The 21549-nt window shown below is 42.1% G+C and overlaps 1 protein-coding gene across 5 annotated transcripts in view; it reads left to right on the top strand.

The window, feature by feature from the left end:
- The window catches only part of TSPAN18 (tetraspanin 18), a 121025-nt gene that overhangs the window by 51668 nt on the left and 47808 nt on the right, over positions 1-21549 (top strand). For 4 of the 5 annotated variants that reach the window (XM_066552841.1, XM_066552843.1, XM_066552844.1 and 1 more), the window contains exon 2: positions 9710-9840. The gene's annotated coding sequence lies outside the window, so the exon portion shown is untranslated. Of the gene's footprint in view, positions 1-17; positions 92-9709; positions 9841-21549 lie in introns of those variants that run through there. The other variant, XM_066552845.1, reaches the window with a different exon arrangement.

Below are 21549 nucleotides of genomic sequence, written 5' to 3' on the forward strand. Positions count from 1 at the left end.
AGCAGGACGCTGTGCAGCTGTTCAGAGGAGACACTGAGAAAGCAAAGCCCAAAGTGATCCAAATAGTTCCTCCACCTGTCTTGCTCCTGAGGTGAGACCCAAGAGGGAAAGAAGTCTTTAGCTGTAGACACTTGTGCCGTAGCATGGCTCTGACTGCTTTTACCTGGGATGGCAGCTGGTGCCTGAACCTTAGCTTTCTTTCCCACTGGCCTTTAATTTAAGTGCAGCTGGTTTCTGCTGTAGCTAGGAGATGGAGTGTTCTGAATGCTCTAGCAGCATGTAAAAACTCTGGCAAGCTCCCTCTGAGGTGTACTTAGGTGAGGGATATGCATGCTACACCTCTCCTTACTGTCTTGAGACTGACATGCTAGTGCCTTGGAGGAGCTGTCTGGTAATTTGCCTGGATGGGCTGGAGCTGTGCAAGTGTTGAGAAAGCTTTCAAAGGCTGTGAATCTTGATTGCACCATCCATCAGTGTGAAAGAGCAAGGTTTCACAGCCGACCAAGGCTTTATCCTTTCTCCCAGTTGCTGTGCTCACTTTCCATGCTCCAAAAAACATTTTTCTGATAGAAAGCTCCTCCATGGTCCTAGCTTGAGCTCTGTGCAGACTGCAGTGCCTTGCCAGCTGGTAGCTAGACATTAGAGCTGACTTAAGTAATCATCTATTATAAGTAGCAGTTTTCCCCTGGTGAGTCAAAGGGAACAAAAGTTTCCCCTTGCAGGAGCTCCCTTTGGCATCTTGCAGCCAAGAGCTGCTTTCTGAGGGCCTTTAAACACCTAACTCCACCCAAAATGAAATACAGCTGTCTGTCCAGAGTAGCTGTCTTAGGAGCTATGCTACAGCTCATCTGGAAACCTTTTTGTGTGCTTGTGTGGCCCAAGAGACCAAGACAAATAATGCAGGGGAGAGTTTTTGTGCAGTTGTTTCCTTGTCATGTTTTCCTGATGGCAATGCCTACCTAATTAGTTGGGATGTTTCCTCCTCTAGATTCCAGAGGGCCAGGTTTTTCAGAAACAGTTAAGTATTTCTTGCCTCAGGAGGCTTGAACACCCAGACTGAGACATTTGTACTAATGCATCCCCAAACCACTGACCACTTCTAAAACTTTGTGAAGCTAGCCTCTATACATCTGCTTGGGATATGTCTATGGTCCTATTGCAGACAGATTGTTTTGCCCTCAATGGAACTGTAGTTTCTCTTGGCATCCCTTCTTCTCTTGTACTCAAGGCTCAGAATTGCTCCTTCTCTAATTGCCTGAGTCATCCAAAAGGGTATTCACTGACAATACAGTGTTTTTAGAACAGAAAACATTGTCTCACATTTTAATAAGTGTATTAATAATTGGGAAAGCTAGAGAAAGATGTTTCTTTGCTAACACACTGTGACAGTGAACCAAAGAGCTTGATTTCTGCAGCTTTCAGAGGGGTGGCATCCCATTTCTCCAGTTCTGGGAGATTCTTTGGGATTCATCCAGCATTGTTGCAGAATCTTCAGAGTATTGTGCCATATAATAACAACAATTGTCCTTGATCTAAACTGCATGAGCAACTCCACACTTGCAACTTCCATTATGCTACACTGTTTTTGATTACTAGCTCTTTAAACAGCTGAATGAGAGGACACAAGAGAAAAACAGTGGGGATGGGTTGGGGGGAAAGTTGGTGATGAAAAACATTTGCAAATAGGGAAGATGCCCTTGTAATGAAAGCTGGTATGAGTCCTTAAAAGCACCATCACCAGAAAATACCAGCAAGAAATTAAAATCTGTCTTCTCCCTAGTCAGTCCATTCTCATGTGCTGTGATTCTCTGAATGCCATGCAATACAAAATGGCTGTAAGGTGCTCAAACAATTGAGCCTCAGCTAAAGAAACAATTACCTCATCCCTATGTTTCTAACATGTGCTGGAGTTGCTAATACACTTACTGATAGTCATGTTTCTTTTGGACCATTGAAAAGTTTTGAAGTTTTGACCATTTTTAACACTGAATTCCAGGAAAAAATTCTGTCAGATTTGTTCTTTCATGAAAGATTGCTGGTCAGAAAGATTGTTGTATTTGTTTTGGGTTTTGGTTTTTTTTGTTGTTTGTGTTGTGGGGTTTTTTTGTGAGGCTTTTTTTGTTGGTTTTTTTTTAAGTTTTTTTTTCTTTTTTTTTTGTTTGTTGGTTTGGTTTTGGTTTTTTTGGTATTTTTAAATGTACAGAGAGTAGAAGGGAAAAAGAAAAACAGCTCTTATGACAACTTTTTATTGTTTGTTTTCTGGGAGAGGAATAGAATAGATGGATATTTTTGCCTGGTGTTAACTTAGAGTTCTTTATCTTGCACAACTCTTTGTTTGGCTGATTCTGTATGTTCTTCATTCCTTCCAGTTACAGGAAGGAATTTCTGTCATTTATAGGTACCTCTCTGTTTTGCAGACAGAACAAACCCTTCTGAGGCCTTTAAGATTTAAGTTGTTAATAATATTTACATTTTGACATCTGATTCTTAGTACTTGAAAATCTAGTAGCTATTTCTGTAGGGCTCAGTTCTGCCTTTACTCAGTTTTCTGCCATGGACAGCCCTATTGTTCAATGACAGCATGATTTCCATCCTAGCCAGTTAAACTGTACTTCCATGTGTGGTGTGTGGCTTTGCTGGCTTGCATGTTCCAAGGAAGTTTATTCACTGGTAATTTTTCAAGTTGTTCTAATTTGACTTATGGTGGTGTATTCACACTATACTCTTAAGTGATAGCCTTTACTCAGAAGTAAAGCTCAGTAATTTGCAAGAATTAAAACTTTATTGTGGCTTGCTTGTACCTGTGCACAGCCAGAGCTACCCCAGACTCCAGGAAGAAGCAGTTAAGGACAGCACAAGTTTGGACACTGAGGTGATGCAGAAATGATGTAACATGTGGGCAAGGAGACCTGACCTGCTCAGTGAGGAATATAGAGAAGGATTTGAGGGGACAGGGTGGTTTTCTCCATGTCTTGAAAAATCAACTTTCTTTTCTCTTCACACTTGGCAATTTGATTTCATGTGCTCATCACCAGTTTCATTACTTTGAAGGACCAAAACCTTTGAAGCATGAGCTAGATGTTGGGAACATGATGAAAATGTCAAGATGTGCTATAGAATGGCTTTGTTGCTGTGGTCTGGAGGATTTAGGGGGAGTAGCAGGCACTGGAATGGAATTTTGCAAGATTTAACTCTTCATTTCAAGAGGATAATGGAATGACATTGCATGTCCTTTTCCATAACTGACTATGGCTTTCTCTTTGGCCTTTATCACTTGATTATTGGGTTTTGTGTACTTTTTCCTCTTGAAATACTCGTGCTAAGCCCTTTAAAATTATTGTGTTTCAAGAAAAACAATCGGGACTTAAGAGACATTTTTTTGGGAGTGGGGGAATCTGGAGTTTGTTTAAAGAAAGGGGATCTGAAGAAGATAAAACAGAGATATCAGTTATGCAGAACTAATGACACATTCCAAAGGAGAGTTGGAGGCTATACAACTCCATGAAGTGCTCTATTCTGTTTTAGCTTTTTCACTGGGTAATCTTTTGAAGGACCAGAATCACACACACATGTATTATACATAAAACTCTGTAATACATGAAAATATATTTGAATCTAACACTGCATGAGGAAGCCCATGGCATTCTCGTGGAGCAAGCAAACTACACTAAATTCCCTAGGCAGGAATCAAAGCCTTTCCAAACTAACCTCATTACCAGCAGATGTTTGAATTACTATAATAGACATACACCCTTGCTGCACATACAGTGTGTGCTGCCTTGAATATCTGGGTTTTTTTCTCCCCTTAGATGCTTCTGTAATTCTGGGAACATCCTGCCCAAAATTTTCAGTGTTCTTTCCCAGGTGAATCTGAGGAAAAAGCTACAAGACATAGATGAGAGCCTTTAAAAGGTAGGAGAGAAAACTGCCAGATTGTAGAGCTAATAGAGTGACAGCTTGAGTGTGAAAACCCAAGTGCTGTGCTGCAGTATCCCAGGGTTCAGCCAGCCCTTTATTGAAGGAAAGAGGAAAGAGCTGCAATAGCAAACCTAAATTAACAATTCAGGCTGACAGAAAGCATCATTTCTGAGTCAAACAAGAGAAAAGACTTGAAAAACAGTTAGATTGACAATTGTTTATGCACTACAGATATTTCAAACTCAAGAAAAACTGAGGAAGTACTGATGGTTGTTAAATGATGATTTAAAATTATTTGAAGTAGCTATTAATATTGCAAATGCTTCTGTTAGGCAACCTGCTTCCTTGGGGCAGGTAATTTAATCCTATTGCTCAGAAGTGCAGTTGGTTTCTTCTTCCAATATGTTTAGGGTACAGAGGGCATTTGAATTAATGAGAGGCAGACATAGTGGGGAAATACTCCACTATCCTTAGCCCTTGGTAAGTCTGGCTAATTAGTGAAACCCTTGAAAGAGATGTCTTTCATTTCCATGCAATTTCAAAATATTTTTTTCATCTGGTGGGGTTATCATGTGTATTGACTGGTAACACATGGGTAATATATGAAACATCTACCTTGGAAGTACCTGCACTAGAGTGGTTCTGAGTTGCTAAGTTGAAAGCCCCATGATTAGGTATATTAAAAAACTTCACAAAACTGCACCCGCCAGCACTTGTTCATTTAAGGGGATTGGGGCGGGGGGGTGGATTTGACCTCTTTGGGTGCCAGCTAAGAATTCCTTGTGCTTATTTACATCAGAATCCCTAAATCTCCTCGCCATGAAAATGAGAAGCATCGGTAGCCATCAACTTTGTTTTTAAGGATGAACTTTACAAGCTGTAAAAGGAACAAATTTGAGTGAAAAACAGGAGAACAGGAAAGGAAGAAACAGTGATCTCCGCACTGAAGGAATAAGCTTCAAGACTGAAGTTGTTTTCTTTCCAGTTCATTCACTGGCTTCTTGCCAGATCTTTACTTCCAATGTCTCTCTGGATTTCTGCTTCCCATCTGTAACAGGGGAAACAGAATTTTTTTCCCTGCTTTTTATTTGTTTAGTCAGCTAGCTTTTTGGGCAGGGAGCTCTTTTATGCTGTACACAGTAAGAAGCTTGGTTCTGTGGGACCAAGGGACTATCACCTCTTGTGATATGAACAGTAACAAAGGGGCAGGAAGATGTGCAAAGGCATGTTTGGGAAAGATGGCCAGTAGTTCACTTTTCTTTTCCCCTTTCTCTTTTGGGGGGAGGGGACAAATTCCTTTGCCTTAGTTGCCAGGGAAGTTGAAGTATTTCTGAAATGTAGCTTTGAATAGTTTGCCACAGTTCAGCATGGTGCACAGTAGGCCACATGGCTTCTTGGTGGTAGGATCCCCAATTGCAGTGGTTACCATGAATATGATTGCCATTCTTGTAATTGATCCCAGATCGGGTAGTTTTTCCATTTCAGGGTATGAGGAAAAATCTGTATTATTTTGTTAGCATTAAGTAGTGATTGTGAGTGTTAACAGTTGAGCAGACAGCAGTGTTGGTGGGGAAACTCCTGGGTGAGGGGCTCAGTGCAGTGCTGTGGGTAGAGGTGGTGGATTTGGCCAGTGTCTGATCATGTCATTTGATGTGCACCCAGACGTGTGCTGGCTGTTCCCCACAGCATGTTGAAGAACTCTCTCACACACTTGACATACCTAAACTCAGGTTTCAGAGGTGAGTCAGATTAACCTGAGGCATTGGATGTTGTGACCTACAGTCTCCCTGGGCATAATTTCTGTGGGAAAAAATTATTGTGTAAGTAGATATGTGCCTTTAATTTTCAGACATTGTTGCAAGACTGTTTTCAGCAGGGCAAAATGCATTTTGCCCATAGTCTGGTCTGTAACTGGAGTTGCATCTGGTGCTCCTGGGAATGCCAAATCTCACATCTGATCTGAAATGCCAATGAGCGCATATGAAGCTGTTAATGTTTGTGTGAGGTTTTTTAGTCCTCATTATCAACCTGATAGAAAGATAATTCCTCAGCTGTTGTTCCAACCTGTGGGATTTTATCCACTTAATTAATTTTCTTTCTTGTTAAGAAAAATCTTTTTATGCAACAAGGAGCTGCACTTGACTTGCTTTTCAGAGACCCTTCCCATGTCTGTGTCAAAGACACAGAGGCCCCAGAAATTGGAGGGTGAGCCCTAGGGGCAACATGCTTGTGGAGGCTGAGCTTGGAAATGCTGCCTTGTATGCTAAGGGCAAGCTCCTGGAGGGGAGTTAAGTCTGCACAGTGGATCCTGTTCCTTCCCTGCTCCCCTCTTTTGCTACCACTCAGCAATAAAATGGAAGCTAGTGACATGACCAAAGGATAACAGACCACTTGCTGAATGCCTGCTGAGAGTTTAAAATGCCAGCCTACACCACCGTACCCAACCCTTCAGCATGTCAGCAAGCTGTCTATGTAAATAAATACACATATCAAACAATAAGCAGATGCCTTTTTAACATGCACTGCTTCAGGCTGAGATACTCAGTTCTGGTGCAGCTCATCTCAACATCTGTCAAGCTAATGCCAACTCCACAGCTCCCTTTCACTTGTATTTAATGCACAAAGATTTGTGTTGTGTTAAGTAATGAGGAATTGGCTTGCTTTACATTTGTTTTGGTGTTATTTCTGATGCATAAAATGTTAAATGGGAATGCTTTGTGTTCCTCCTGATGTCTGTGTCAGTGTGTAGTACAAACTCTTGTTGCTTATGCTTGATTAAGTGGCTTTATACAACCATGTGCGTGGTTGTACAAGCATACAAGGAAGAAAAAAATGTCATTTGCAAAATATACCACCACTGGGGCCCCAAGCATAGAAACATTGAGGTGGGGAGAAAGCTGTGACGAGGGTTGGATTTAAAAGAAAATTTTTTTTGGAAACTAAATTTCAGTAGAGTCAGTTGTGCCCCTTAAATCAAACTCAGGAGCCACAGAGTCTAAAGCCTCAAGGGTGTGGGGCTCCGTGCAGTGCTGTGGGAGCAGCACCCGTGAGCTGCTAGTCCAGGTCAGGTCATGTCTAATCCAGGGTCTTGTCTCTGATAGCAGCCAGTGCTGATTAGGGAGAATGTGAGACCGGGGGAACAACCGGGAGAAATTCCACATTGAGCTTTTGTTTATTTTTGTTTTCATATTAAAAATGTATTGAGCCCAGATGATCCATAGACCCCTGGGCCTACTCCTCTATTTAAAATTCACCTGCAGGCTAGTGTTGAGTGGAGTGTTGGATGCTCTAGTGCTGCTGTCCATCTCTGTCCCTCCACATCAACCTTGGAGAAGAAGCCTGCTTTTTATTTCCTTAATTCACATTTCTCTCATGCTACTGCTTTTACTCTGGTGAGATACTAAGGAATCACATTAAAAAAAAAAAACAACAAACCAGACAGACTCTTTATGCATGAAACAAGTGTTTAAGACAGCTCTCTATCAGACTTTTTTGGAGTCTGCTGAGAGAAAGGAGAATATTTCTGCTGCCCGAGACACTTTCAATTGGATTAAATAAAGCAGAGGGGATAGGAGAGGCATGATCCTCCACTGGAGAGGAGGATTTATATGACCTGATATATCTTGTGTTTCTTAATGTCCCTTGAATAGAGATGATTGAAATCTCTCATCTGAGCAAGCACACATACATTATTAGTGACAAAAGACAAAATACATTACTAGTGACCCTAAATATATTATAACCCTCTGCTTCTGATCACAGTGGTGCATCAGCTGGAATAGTAATAGGGGATGAATGGGGCTTGCTTATATAGATAGGCCTGTTCTTCCATAATGGAAAGGGAAAATTGCTACTAAAGATGCCATTGAATCAAAATTTTGATGACTCTTGGTATGCCTGCCTGGGCTACTTTCCATGTTGCAGTTTCAGATCACTTTACAAACTTGAATAAACTTTTCCCCTCACTGTCTTCAAAGGCCGGGAATTAATATTCAATACCTTATGTCTGAAAGGACTAAGACTGTGTGTAACAGGATATGATTTTGTTAGGCAGCCGGCACTTTGTCCTGTGCAGAAGTGTATGGATGTGCATTTTCTGCATACAAGCACTTGCACCTCTCAAATATTTGCCCTTCCCCTTCAAAGAAACCAGGATGTGGCTGGTATGTGTATATTTGAAATGCCAGGTTGTACAGAGCAGAGAAGAGTCTTGTAAACAAACACCCGTGGGAGGATGAACCACCCTGAAAGTGCTGAAAGAGTCCACTGAGACACAGGCATGGAGAACATCTACCCAAGTACCATTTGGTGGGCCCTTGCTCTGCTCACTAGACCATGCTGCCCCTCTATTGCATGTAAGCTGAATGTCCAGGGTGCAGAGCACTCCTCACCAATGCCCCTGTGTTCCCACTAAAGCCTCTCTCTCATCCTGGGCAAGTGTGAAATAACACCTTTGTGCTGGGGAGCAGGGAGCTGCTGACAGAGGGCTGATTCCCTGTGTGGGGGAGGAATTTCCTTTCATGTGGTCTGGTGTGACATTAGCACTTTCCAGCTGGCTTGTAGGTGGCTTTGTAATCCCTGGATTGACAAGTGGCAGTTCAGCTCAGTATGGCTGCCATCTTCAGACAGCATGACAGAGACAGGGAGCTTGACATGTCCTGCTGCAGCCCTGTCTCAGGGAGGAGTTGCTGTGACAAGACCCTCTCTCCCAGCTTTTCATATCGATCCTGAAGGAGGTGCTAAGTGTTGTGTGATGCAGAGGGGTCAGAGATGGTACCTGATGTTTCATGTGGGCAGTTGGTGTTGGCCCCGAGATCTGGAGAGGCTAGGCAGGGCAGAGGATTTGGGCTTCAAAAGAAAGCAAATCAACAAGTAGACTAGAGAGGAGAGAATTAATATCATGAAATGGATTTACATGGCGCCATCTTCATATCTGAACTGGAGCTGTCAGGGAGAATGAGATCCAGACTCGCTGCTGTTCTCCAGAGAGGAGCTGCTATGGAAGGATTGCTCAGTTAAAGTGATGGCCCCACCTCGGTGCCCCGTGTCTGGCTGATTTCTGCAAGTAGAAAACAGATGCAATCTGGCATGATCCCTTCTCCTCTCCCACTGACCTTTCATGCCATTCTGCAGGCTCTGATTTACCTTCTTTTGCTTGCCTTATTGCTTTCACCCCTTGAGCATCTGTTGGTGTCTTCCTCCCACCCTTACCTGCCTCTTAACTCCATCACCTTTTTTTTGATCCTCAATCATTTCTGGCTCCCTCCATTCAGAATAAGTGGTACTTTAGCATCTATCCAGTAGATGAACAGATATGTGCACCTTTGTTGCCTACAATACAGAAAGGGGGTGTGTGTGTTAAACACTTAACTACCAGTGTTTTATCACACACCACTCCAACCTCTGTTCTGGAACTTGCCTTTTGGGGACTCGCAGCACCTCTTCCTGGGCATGACTCTCCTCTGCTGTGCAGAGGAGTAAGAGGGGAAGATGCAGAGCAACTGTGTTGCTTCCTCCTTATTCTGCTAGAAATAGTCCCATCCTCCTATTGCCTTCCAGTCAAAGCCCTTTTCTGGTCAGCCTTATGAACTGCAAAGTAAGGAAGAAGATTTTGCTTTTAGTCCTGACCTTGACAGGCTCTTCATGGTCACTGGGAGATGCTTCCCCTCATTTCCTTCAGGTGTACAAGAAAGAGTTGGTCTTTCCCAAGCAGGAGGAAGTAAAACAAGGTGGCAGTCTTCTACTCAGGTCCAGTATGTGTCTTATGTATTTTCCTTGCTGTTTCTGACAGGTTGACCAGCCTCGATCACAGTGTTAGAGACCTGAAGCAAGGATCCTGACAGATGCATATTCAGTACAGCCTGACTTCTTGAGGAGAACAAGGATTTCCCTGAAAGTCTGTCCCCTCAAAGCAGCACACAGGTAAGGCAGACAGTGCTTCCAGTGCTCAGGCTCACTTGCACTGGATTGAGCAAATTACTTTTTCCATTCATTTGGCTCAAGAAGGGCTTTGTCACCACTGCCTGCCACGTCTGCAGGGATGAAAGCTTACAATGTATTTACAGCATGGGGAACGTTTCTCAGCAAAAATGTACTTTCAGAGGATCAAGACGGCCCATATGGTTGAGATAAATATAGGTTAAAAGCGTGGGAGGAATGTGCTGAAAAAAGAAAAATTTGACATATGAGGTATTAATAAAGTAATACTTAGGTTTTGTATTCTAAAATAATTTTGTATTGAAAATACCTTAATTTAAACAGAAAACTTTTTAAGAAAAAGGAATAAAGGAATGTATGTTGTGGAGAAGGGGTTTAGAAAGAAATTAATTTAATAATGTTGTTTTCAACTCGGAAAGATGTATCAGGTCATCCGTAAGTGGAAAAAAACAAACACAGAAGTCTTGCAGTTCTAATTGCTATGACTCATGGAAACCAGATCTAGAAAAAATTAGGCCCTTTAGTCCAAACTCTTAATCCCCTACTAGTATGTAACATCGTTCCCAGCAGCGTCTACCAGCCCTGATTTAAATGATGGGATTTTCCCTTGTCCCCTTGGGATACTATTGCACAGACTAATAGAATTAATCTGCTTACTTCTCTTTCAACCCCTGACCGCTGCAGATGCAATTAGTCGTAGGTGATGGGGGGATTCTGTTTCCTAGGCTGTATTTTGAAGGCTTAGGGCTGTATTGTGTTAAACCAGACATCAGTTGCAAGTGTGTTTGCATGAGTGTGGCTTATCTGTCAGTACTCATTACAGCCCCATAAACGTCTCTGAACTACATTTCTCAGACTTAGGAGCTTTTCTACAATCGTAACTCAGGATCTGATAAGGGACAGACTAATGTATTTGAATGCCTGTGAGAAAGATAACATGATTGGGAGCTAAAGTGAAATGCAAAGTCATATGCTGCCAGAGCTAGAGACTCCAAGAGGCAATTTACTTCTGTGCTTCTGGAGCATTCTCTGGTCTCTTTGGCTTTTCTCCCAGACAATTTGGTAGGATGAAATTCCTTTTTGCTGTGTGTGGTGCTGCTGGAGGTACTACTGCACCTTTCCATCTGTGAATTTCAGGCTTAGATGAATGGTGTGGGCTTCTTCTAATGTTTACTGAAAGGCTCCAGTTAAATAATCAGATACAGTTAAATGAATTTGAGATGGAAAACCATAGCTGGTTGTATTTAGTTAATACAAAGTTGAGCATCTTTCTGTGACATTTCACCTGGGTTTTTTTCCTCATATTTGGAAAAGTTTTATTAGGAAGAACAGAGTTTCTAAGACAGATGAATGCTGGAATGCAGATGACTGAGTTACACCTGGAGACTACAGCAACAGCTGAGCTGTACAAAATCCTTGTGTGGATTCATCCACTTCCAAAGTGATTTAAAAACAACATCCTAATAGAAAAAGCAACTGCAATATAATGGCCATTGGATGTTTGAATGAGGCTTCAATGTGAAATGGAGCCTGGGGGTCCTGAAAAACTGGAGGCATGTGCCAGCCTTCCACATGGGCTCTGTCCTCTGGCACTTAAAGGAGAAAGTTACAGTCCTGTTCCTCCTCCCTCTCAATAAATCCTGGCTCTAACATGCCATAGCTTTTCTGGAGTATTTCTTCGAACAGAAAGCCTAAATATAATCTTAGCCACTTAGCCACTGTTGCAATCTTTCATTATCAAGATAAGTTAATTATATTTATTAAAATCTGACTAAATTGCCTGTGTTTGTCAGGTACAAAATTCTTAAACACTGAAGATTTTAAAGCTTTGATATGCTTAATGAGTCCTGCTCTAATTTTCCCATTGTTTTTAAGTACTTGAAACTCTTTTCCAGTTTGGGGCTTGGCGGCTTCACGTGGTTTCGTAATGTGCTTTAAAGCATGGGGAGGTGGAGACTAAAGCCGGGGGTAATGATCCGTAGCACTCTGGATCATCTGCAGCTTATGTTCCCTGTCCCCGCTTTGCCAGGCAAGCTTTATTCCAGTGAAAGTGTCAGTAAGCCCAAGGCAGATAGGCACTGTTCCTTCTCTCCACTTCGCTTTTTCTTTACCCTGAAAGTTTATCTTGTGCTCACCTTTTAAAAGCTTTGCATTAGCTGGGGGGCCGTGAAGTAAAAGGCATGATTTAAATACAGATGCTGGTGATAGTCCTTTCAAAACTGCATTTCTCAAGCTGGGAGCTATTGACCCCTTTCAGTGCAGTCACAAAGAAATTCAGGAGGAAATGGAGGGTGAGGGCCAGCAGGGAATATATATATATATGTATATATATATATATAAATTTTTTTCCCCTAAGTCTTCTTACTCCACCCCCTGCGAAGCTGGCTATTGTTTGTGCCTCCACATGGGATACCAGTGGCCACATAAGGAAAATGGCATAATGTTACATTCTTTCTAAAAATCGATTTCTTACAGTTACTTTTTCTTCCACTCTTGCTGAAAGTTGTTCTGTTTTGATGCAAGCTCTAGGCAAAAGGAAAGTACACATGGTAGCTCATGGTACATATGGTATAGCATCTTGGGCTGTGCAAAAGACTTTGTCACTATGACCTCAGTTCAGGTGATGAGGCAAAGAAGCAAAATGGCAAATGATGAGGTCCAGCTACTATGACAGGAGGAGAGGATGTTGCATTTTCCTGCATTTTTAACTCAGTAATAATGATATTTGTTTTCTTGCCTTCTTTTTCTTGCTTAAGAGGATGCTCAGGCCATGGGACAGAGGCAGGGAGCACCCCTCTGCACCCCTTTTCATTCACAATCTGCACCCCTCTGCACCCCTTTTCATTCACAATCTCCTTTCATACTCATACATATTTGCAGCTGAAGTGCTGAGTGAATGGCATGCACCAGTTTGGGCCAGCAGCTTGCTCTCTGTTGGAAGGCCAATCCCACTGCTGGGGATGAGCACAGCCTGATATCCCAGCAGGCAGATGAAATGCTTGAGCCACAGGAAGCCAGGCTGTGAGCAGCAGTGTTTCAGGGGTGAAGTTCTGTGGGTAGCACGGGTCAGTCTAAACATGCACCAGCTCAGGGATAGGACTCCTGAATTTTGGGATTTTTTCCTGGTGCAGCTGTCACTTGTTGATGAACAGAAGCTGCCTGCTTTTTTGAAAAAGTCTGAACTTCAAACACATCCACTTAGCAACTTCTACAAAGGAACAGCTGGAGCAACATGAGCACAAATAAGGCCGAATCCCCTGACTCCAGAAAGCAGAGGCAGAGCCTGGAGTGGGAAAAGCATAGGTTTGGGAGCTGGGAAAAAGATAATTCTTGGAGAGGAATGAGTGCATGCTTGTGCATGTGAGCCTAAGACATGGGCACTCTTCCTTTTGCATCCTCCTGTAGCCTCTTGAATTGGGATGCACTTTTTAGTTGTGCTTTCTATTGTTTCTATCACTTCTCGTTCCTTGTGATGCTCTGCTGATTGTCCCCATAAAAATCTGCTGAACAACTGATAATGTTGCAAACTTGTTAAAAATTTAAGTAGAAAAAACCCAACTCCTTCTTAGAAAGAAGAAGCAACAAATTTTGAGGTTCATTTACCACAATTATGTCACAATACTCAATATATGTTTTGCTGAGGTGTGATTACAGAAGTGGAAAAAGGGAAAGTAGTTCCTATAAACACATTTTTGGGCAGAATATTAATAGTTCAATATTATTATGAGGATTATCATTGTGTGCAGTGACAATATACACTTTTTTCCCTTATTAAAATGTTGAACAGTTTGACAACTTTTAAAGATTTTGTGAGAATGGAGTAAGGACTTTTTAAAGGTTCAGAATTTTTATATAAGCCTGTAAATGGAAGCTGCATTGACCAAAAGAATTGGATATCATACTGAGAAAGTTCTAATTTTCTTTAATTTTTCTTTTGGCTGTGAATTAAATTGTTTGGAGAAGCTGTGCTACTCTCTAATACCTACAAAATTAGTCTCCAAGAGAATCTTCCTCTATCCTAAATTGTATTTATACTAGAGATAAAGCTGGGGAAGCCTTCTGGGCTTTACTTTACTCTGAGCTTGGTATAGCAGGGGAATGAGCTCACATAGCTTTCTCTTTATGAAAGGCAATTTGGTGCCTCCTAAATGCTGTCCAGGGTGGTATCAAGAGGAGCTATCACAGCCAGCGGTGTGGAACGATGCGATGCCCCGTGTGCTTGGTTCTCAAATTACCAGTGAAGCGGCAAATGGGTTCTGACATGTACATGGCTGGCATGGGACATCTGAGTTAGCTCTGCACAGATAAATGGGATGCTCCTGGCCCAGCCGTTGTTCCAAGCTCCCTGCAAGCTCCCAGGCCAGGTGTTTTGGTGGCAGCCTGCTCGCACTCTAACTGTCCCAGGAGCTGCCGTGGCCGATGTTTGCTGTGCGCGCTAAGAGGGGAGAGAGGAGCGTTGAGGGTGAGTGCCAGGTCAGCCATGCATCCCAAGTATCTTCTCTGAGGAGCAGAGCTTGTGATCTCAGCTGGGATAGAGGGAGGTTTCAGCTCTTCTGCTGCAGGAGGTGCTCCTCAGGCTGTAAGTGGCTGCTGACAATGTGGCACGGGTTTGCCGCTTCTGACTCTAATGGCTCTAGAGGACTCAAATGTTGCTAGAACTGATTCTGCCAGCAGTGGGTTGACCTTTTGGGAGGTATTGTCCCTGGGGATTGGAGCTAATCCTTCTGATGCTCACTGTGGGGCATGTGGGGACTGCTTTGGGCTATGCTGTTTCCCTATGAAGTTGGGAACTTGTGTAACCTGGAAATGACCATGATGGAAGAGGAAAGAAATTTTCATTAAAAGTATATCTCTAACAGCTCCTGTCACTTAACACTGAACGCTACAGAGTAATTTAAAGCTTGTTTGACTAGCTCTATCATGGGTAAAGTGCTTTGTCAAGGGAAAATGAGGTGTACCCAATGTGACAGGACAGGAAAGCGGAGCTGCCTTTCATTGTTGTGCCATGTCCTGGGTGGAGTGGCTGAGATAGGGTGTCCCTGAGAATGGCAGTGAAGGCTTTGCATTGCTTATTTTGAGACCTACAAAAGTACAGTCGCTTTTGATTTATGCATTTTGAAAATTATTGAGTAAAGCTGGGGACTTAGTTTAAAAGATGCTAGAACTATTCTCTCACTGTAGAGACTTCTCAGGAAACAGATACATAAGAGGGGTATATGTGCATGTATTTGAAGTTTTTATTCTTGGGCTTATGAGTAAGAGCTGGTATCAGTGAAAGGTGATAACTACTAAAATCTGTAATAAGGATAGTATTACACTCTAAGTAGTGAAGTGGTTTTGGGGAATTTTGCATTCAATTATTAGCTCTGTGCCTAGACTGTGTACTGACAGTGGGAAGTAGCTTGATTCCTCTCTGCCTTCCTTCCTCATCTGTATAAAGATGGTAAAATAGCTGATAAGATTTTTCTTGTAGGAAATGTATTTTATTTTGTGTAGAAACCAGCTTTGTGGAACTTTGCATTCCTCTTCATAGAAATCTGGTGATGAAAATGTTTTACTTCTAGAAGGTTTATCTTCCTATTTTTCCCTGTTGTTCTTCCTTTCTGTGACAAAACAGGAACGGGAAGAAAAAAATTAAAGAACTAATCCAGAAATTCCCTTTCCTCCCTTGTAAAACTGCATATCAAAAAATTCTATTCAGCTTACGTTAAAAAGACAATAAATTGAAAACTAGTTGATTTTTAAACTTGCAGAGCATGAAAAAGGTTATTATTACTACCAAGTGCCCTGACCTGTTTTAAAGCTGAGGTTTCTTTCTTGCTTGCATTGATGCATCTATTTGGTCAAAATCTTGAGAGCTGTTTTGAGAGAGGAGCCTACACACAGGTCAGCTGCTGGCCAGGCTTGTGCACAGTAAAGATAATGATAATCTAGTGTATGGTTTGTCCTTTGTAAGATGATTCATGCTCCGGTTACCTTCTAATGGACGGGAGTTGCATCCTTGGCAGACATTACATTTGTTGACAGCTGTTGGCAGATAAAAAAATAGGAGCAGCCTTGGACATGCTTGTGCTGGACATTCAGGGCTGTTCTCCTCAGAAGCAAGGGTCAGCAGAGCTGAGGTGGAGAGGACATGCAGGCATTTTGTGGCTGGATGAGATGGAGGGGGTTATAAAGGCAGTGCTCTGCCTGTATTTTAGTTTCCGGTGCCCAGCACATGGAAGTCTTGAGCTGAACATGTCTGCAGCCGTTCCTGTCCCAAAAACATGGAATAGAGCACACGTATGAGTGGAACAACACCTCCAGCAGCATGTACAAATATATATTTCAAAGTGTATTTAAGCAACATAAAATTCCTTTTTAAATCATCTGTGAAAGGTTTATTTTCAAATGCCCAATCACTAACGAGGTGCTAATTTTCAGATGGACTTGTAGCACTGTCTTGACATTTCAAAGTATCTGGGAGCATTAACAGGCTTAGTCCTGCCCTGCAGCGTGGCAGGAGCCAGCGCCTGAGCCCAGGAGGGTAGGAGGAAGCTTTTCCTGTGAGCTGGCCTTGTATAATTGCCACCTTGAACTGTTTCTGGCACTTTTCCCCGGTGACTGTTAATGACAGGATATTAGAGTTTGTGGCTATCCAACCCACTGGTTTCCCCATGCTCTGCAGCAGGGTTTTCAGGCTTGGGCATTATTGCTGCTGTCTGGGTAGCTCTTTCTGGTGCTAGAGAGAGAAAGATGGACACCCAGTGCAGTACAGAGAACATGTTTGGCAAGGCAGAATTTGTCACTGACTCCTCAAACTGACCTGGACCATTTATAACATTTCTGGCTGCAAAGTATATCCAAGAGTACATTCCAAGAAAGCTAAAAATAATATCCTCAACCTTATTTCTCCCACAAGGATTCAGTTAACAAGAAGGAAAGAGTTTGTTCTTTTTTCCCCCCATACTAAAGCACTCAGCTCTCAGAATGGAGCTATAAGTTTATCACAATTATTGGCCTGTGAGTTGGATTCATGTATGGATCACATTACTGGAAAGTGTAATTATTTGCCAGGACTGCCTTTGCTTTTCCATTTCCCTTTCCATCTCCCAGTTCTGTATGCTATCTGGTAGCAGCATTGAAGGCCAAAGTCTCTCTGAACTGATTGGAACCAGGAGTTGGCATTCTGCTATTCTGGGCCCTTCTGCCAAAAGCCAGTGTTCAAAGTAAAGACTGTAAGTACAGACTACTCACATGAGCACAATTTATGGTTGTTTAAAATACCTGAAGATCAGTACAGCAAAGCTCTGATTCTCCTGGAGACTTAGTGTGACCACACAGTGGAAAATGTTGTGTATATTCCACAAATCATCTCAGGAAACGCGGATAAGTGATGGTGACTTCTAAAAAGCAGTGATGAAATGTTTTCTGTTTTTTGTTTTTTGGGGTTTTTTCAAGATGTAGTTGGAAAGAACTAATTTGGTAAAGTGCAAATTAGCTAAATGTAAATCCAGATGTTTAGGACTAGCAATATAAATCCCCAGGGGTACTCAGTAGTCCTGAATATTAGGTGTATAAAGCTAATCTCAAAGTGCTGCCTGAGCTCCTTGGGATCTTGGTCTTTTGCTCTGTGTTTTTTTCTATTGCTTAGTAGTAATGACAATTGATGAAAAGTCTGGTGTTATGAAGGTTCTTTACCTGTGAATAGAAAATCAGCTGTGCATATCAAGTGTGTGAATCACATCTCTGTAGTAGACAATTTTTATGAAAGACAAAAATTGCACAAACTTTTATATCCAAGAATCTTCACAGAGACCATGCATCTTCATAAAATCAAGTTAAAATTAAGTAAATAGATTCAATCAATAGTAGGGCTACATATATATATATATATATATATATATATATATATATATATATGTATTTGTTAACATTAAAATATTTATTTCCAGATTTTTTAATGCAATATATTTTTTGTTTAGAAATGCCGAAGCCAATCTTTTTAATATTGAAAAATGAAACCTACATTTTCCTATTAAAATTAGATCCAAACATTTTATAAAAAGAGGCATTGTGTAGTATTTTCTTTGGGGTAGTTGGTGGTTTTTAAGTTAGAAAATGTAAAAAATAAAATTTCATCTTAGATTCAAAAACACTTTGGGGAATTAATTTGAAGGAATACCTTTGTATTATTTTTGTTTTAGAAAAAAATCTTTATCAGTTCAAACTGAAGTAATTCTTCCCATCTGGTTTGGCCATTTTTTTTTTCTCTTTTTGTCATCCAAAAAACAGAATCTTTTGATCATCTTGCTATGTTCCTTCTAGGTATACTGATGTAGAGTAATTTTCATTTGGTTGTTTTTTTATGATATAAATTTTTTTTTTGTGCCCCATTTTTGAAAGAGTTTGGGGCTTGTCTGGCAGGAAAATGATAATTAAGGCATTACTCTTCCTTCTGCTGATGAGTTGCTTTTGTCACTCTTAGTGGCAGGGAGACTGCTCTAGGTTTCCCTGTTCCTAATTTCTCATCCACCTCTGAATTACTGAATACTCTCAGCTGCAAGTCAAGGAATAAGGCATGAATTCTCATTGTTATCATTAAATGTTTTCTTTGCTAATTCTCTTTTATTGTGTCCCAGTGACTTGCAGCTGAGGATTAAAATAACTGCCTTCAGCACCAGCAGTAGGCTCTGTTTGGAACCTCCAAAGGGCATTATTTATCTTCCCTGTATCCCTTGTATTGTGCCTGCCCAGGATGAGCAGCTCTCCCCTCCCCATTCCAAGTGATTCTGTTACTGAGGAATGTTGGACAGATACCATTATACACACAGTAGAGGTGCCCCCAGATTTGGGGTTTGAGCTTGATTTAAAGGGGAGGGGAAGGGAAGGGAAGGGAAGGGAAGGGAAGGGAAGGGAAGGGAAGGGAAGGGAAGGGAAGGGAAGGGAAGGGAAGGGAAGGGAAGGGAAGGGAAGGGAAGGGAAGGGAAGGGAAGGGAAGGGAAGGGAAGGGAAGGGAAGGGAAGGGAAGGGAAGGGAAGGGAATGTTTGTTTTTTGTTCAGGAGAGACCCTGGCAGTAGTGCTTTGCAGAACTGTTTTAAATACGCTCCTCAGGCAGGGAGGTCTGTGGGTGCAGGCGAGCTGTTCAAGTGTTTCCATGCAGTGCTCAGGGCTTCCGTCCCAGGCACGTACTTCATTATTGCTTCAGGGAAAGGCATTCTGGGAGTCATCAATCAGCATCACTCTGGGCTTCTTCTCAATCAGAGCTCCTCTGATGTGTCTTTCAGTGCTGCTCATTTTGTTTTTAATTTCTGAATGAGGGATCGATTTGCACAAAACAGCACCAGGCAGAAGAGTTGGTTTTGCAGTGGGTAAAAGCATCTGGAGTATTTTCTCCAGAGCACTTAAATGGGTATTTCAAGTTGTAGGTCCTCAAGAAGACAGTGGTGGCAGTGCTTTGCTGAAGTGTGCTCTGAAGACCTCAGTGGTTTCTTAACGAAAGATTAAGTTGTCCCCTTGGATCTTTGCTGTCACCTCTGATCTGGAGCACATCTTGTCTCAGAAAGGACCCCTGTGCTTCAGCTTTACAGTGGTGCCATATTGCTGTCCTACCCCTTTACTTATCCTTCTGTCCTTCCATTTACCATACCTCCAGATTCTTTGCTGCAACTCTTCTTGCTTTTGCTGAGGCAGTGTTGCAAAATGGACATATTGGGAAGGGAAAAGCTGTAAAAAAGATTTACGTGATTCAAGATAGTCTTTATGTACATAAGACTTTGGGGGGAAAGGCTTATCTGATTTAAAAGATAGAAAGCTTTGCCCTTCCTCTGTCAGTGGGTAAACTCAGATTGAAATCCAGGACACCTACCTGGTACACAAGTCCCACTTCACCCTTCTGACTTAAGCAAATTGCTGTAAAATTGGTGTAGCTGGCTGGGAAGCCACACCCTGAACTACGAAGGATGGGAATTGCATGCCCTGAGTTAATCTCCTCGAGGACATCTGTACAAAGTGCACTTCGGCCATTATTTTCTGATGTTCCATGCCATTGCTCTCAAAGGAGAAAAGAAGGACTGTACTTATTTTTCCCCAAAGTTCAACTGGAGTTGAAGGGAGGTAGTTCTTTACCTCCCTGAATGAGTAACTTTATACTGTGCTGTCTCCTGCAATAACAGCTGTCAGTGCTAGAAGGAAAATAAGCTATTTGCCAAGACAGTGAGGCTGTAAAAGTTGGTAAGAGAGAAGGAAAGCTATGGGCAAGGAGCTGAGATTGCAGCAAGAGTCATGAGAATTCCCAGCTCTGAAGAGTGCTCCTGATTTTATCTTTTCATACAGCTCTGAGGGTAGTGTTTGTTTAATGTTTCTAGTCATGGTGAATGAAAGTAAAAATCCTCACTGGATAGTGTATTAATACTGTGATGATGAGGAAGGTTAGGCTACCTGTTGCATTTGCTGTATAGTGTTGTGTCACAAATTATGTTTATGGTTAAGAACCTCAAATGCTGACACAGAATCAAGTAAGGTAGGAAAGGGCCAATGTGACCCCTTTTTCAACCTAGACACAAGGTTTCTTTGAATTAATCCTGGTTTGGATCAGAGTATCTTCATGCAGCAATTTGTCATACCTTTTTTATTCATGACCATTCTTCTCTGTATATTTTGCAATTACATAATGTCCATATGGCAGGTTGAGGAATTGTTTGAAAGGCAGCTGAACACTACAGAAGCTCTCTGAGCATATTTATCAGTGGCCTATAGATTTTCTGAGAATTGAAGATGCTTGGGGACCAGGTTTGTCTATAACTTTCTTAGCTCACGGTGTTCTTTGGTCTTTCCTCAAATATGAATTCTTCATCAGACTGTCCCAGTCTCTGTCAACATCAGCTTAAGCTGGAGACTGAGTGGAACAGTGCATGATGAGTAAACCTGCCCAAGGCACTGTGTATGAAATCTGAATGCCACTGGCGTTTATATATGTGTACATACATAAACTCCAGTGTATGTACATACATCGGTGTACATACTCCCACATATCTCTCTGGCCGAGAAGTTTATCCCTTTACTGGTGAAGAACTTCTTGTGAATATAAGGATTGATGAATCATCTGTTCTCAGCTGATCTTTTCCTCCCACAAACCATCTCTGAAGCCTGGTAATGTGGGTGCATGTCCATTAATCATGATACTGGTAGGGTCAAAACATGGCCTCAGGAATTGAGACTGCTGCCAATAAGGTGGCTAGTAAATCAGGAACATTCCTGCAGTAGGAAGAGGTGTACCTAGGTGAGAACATACTGAGAAATAAAGGAGAAGGTCACAGTAAGTTTTATATCTTCCCAGTGAGCAGTGCTGGGAAAGCAGGCAGCCCTAGGGAGACCAGGCAGCCCCAGGGAGACCTTGGAACATGCTTTCATTGACAGAAAGTAGTTTGGCAACTTGTTTTCCTCTCTGCCTTTATTCTTTGAAACTGGAAAAGCTCCTTCTATCCCACACTCCATGAAGTCTGGGGAGGTACCTGTCCCAGCTTCTCCTGTTGTGCATTGCAGAGGTTTGCAGAGCCTCAGAGTTGCCTGTTGCCTGGATACAGGGCAGTCCTACATCTCAGCCCCCCAGCCAGCCCTGCGAAAGCAGAGGTCCTGGGGGGAGAGGTGGGCAAAGTAATCCCTGTGCACTGGGAAGCAGGAGCACAAAGTCCACCTGATGCAGTCTGTAAGCT

The sequence above is a fragment of the Molothrus aeneus genome, chromosome 6 (genome assembly GCF_037042795.1).
Source record: "Molothrus aeneus isolate 106 chromosome 6, BPBGC_Maene_1.0, whole genome shotgun sequence".
In the NCBI taxonomy this organism is placed as follows: domain Eukaryota; kingdom Metazoa; phylum Chordata; class Aves; order Passeriformes; family Icteridae; genus Molothrus; species Molothrus aeneus.